Source organism: Eutrema salsugineum, unplaced genomic scaffold, assembly GCF_000478725.1.
Source record: "Eutrema salsugineum unplaced genomic scaffold, Eutsalg1_0 scaffold_2, whole genome shotgun sequence".
Lineage (NCBI taxonomy): Eukaryota > Viridiplantae > Streptophyta > Magnoliopsida > Brassicales > Brassicaceae > Eutrema > Eutrema salsugineum.
In genome coordinates, this window is record NW_006256829.1 from 18113306 (window position 1) to 18114860 (window position 1555).

The 1555-nt window shown below is 32.9% G+C and overlaps 1 pseudogene; it reads right to left on the minus strand.

Moving 5' to 3' along the window:
* Positions 1-212: 212 nt before the first annotated feature.
* Positions 213-296, minus strand: LOC112086947 (annotated as a pseudogene).
* Positions 297-1555: the final 1259 nt, after the last annotated feature.

Sequence of the window (1555 nt, forward strand, 5' to 3'; positions counted from 1 at the left end):
ATCACATTGATAACTTTGATAGAGTTTTTGATCTAACTAAGATGAATGGAGTGAGTGAGGACAGTTTAAGTTGAGGTTATTCCATTTTTCTCTAGGAGACAAAGCTCATCAGTGGGAAAAGTCTCTACCTCAAAGATCAGTCACAACATATGAGCAATGCAAAAGAGCATTTCTAACGAAGTTCTTCTCTTCATCAAGAACAGCAAGGTTAAGAAATAAAATCTCAAGTTTTATTCAGAAGAATCATGAATCTTTTTGTGAGGTTTGGGAAAGATTTAGAGGGTATACCATGCAATCAAACAGAATACAGCAATGCAATCCTATCAAATGATGAGAATCATGCTGCTTTCCAAGAAATAGAGGATCTTCTCCATGTGCAGTTCCTTGAAACTCAGACTCCAATGCATCACAAGCACCCTTCAAATTGATGCTGGTGCTATACGGGGAAATAATGAATCTGTCACAGCAGTTTGCAAGAGTTGCAGCACCATCATCTCTTTCATTGGTGCTTCATTCCACTGATTTTTCAATCGCACCACTTTGGGTGCCTCTTCTGATTGTCGGTTAATTTGGAACACCGTTTTCCACCACATTCCACAATTCTCTTTTCTTTGGGATGGTCTTCATCTTAATATGTTAGAAATCATAATTTTCTCCATCAAATACCAGAATCACTTGAATATATGTTCGTTGTCATCCTCTCTGTTTTTGCTTGAACTTGAATATATTTTCTTTGCAGAAATTTTTGTTTCGCTTAGTGCTTGTGTCGGTCTTTGATTCAATAAAGCTCTGATATCATATTAGAAGTTGTTACTTCTTGTACAGAGGATAAATATGGGTTTCACTGTGCATAAGAAAAGAAACGTAGATCACATTTCTTAAGATAAGAAAGAGAAGAAAATCTGGAAAACTTGACAAGAGAAAAAGAAGTAAATCTGAAAACTTTATTTTGTTAATTACAACAACTTATATAAGTTTTAAAACAACACAATTGTGTCTCTTTCTTATGTGATAAAATATAACTACCCATTTTTGATATATGTCACGATCAACACACGACTCTTTAACACAATTAACCTGAATATACATATTAATTATATAATTAAATATCTTATATATTAAATGAGAATGTAGTTTAATAAAAAAATCCGATTTGTTTTAATTTGATTGGCTTAGAAAAGCTCCCTTGCCAACGTCAATGATGACGTTTATTCCACGTCAAATGTGACATGGCAAAGTCGCTAGCTCTGCGCAATTTCATTGGATAATAGTGCTGATGTGTAATTTCTGTCCAAGTTTTTCTTATTTAAAAAAAAAACAAAAGAATAGAAAATCATAAACGGATAAATACGCGGATCTTTATATCTGACCCGGCCCGATTATCTGTATTTTAAAAACACTCTTTGGCCCTATACGTTTGAGAAGCCCATTTCTAAATTTATTGAAATTATTGATTTTTAAAAAAATTTCCGCGAAGAAAATAGAAATTATTCCCAAAATGGAAGATTACATTAACTATTAACAAGATTTACCGGAGTTAATGTAACAAAATATA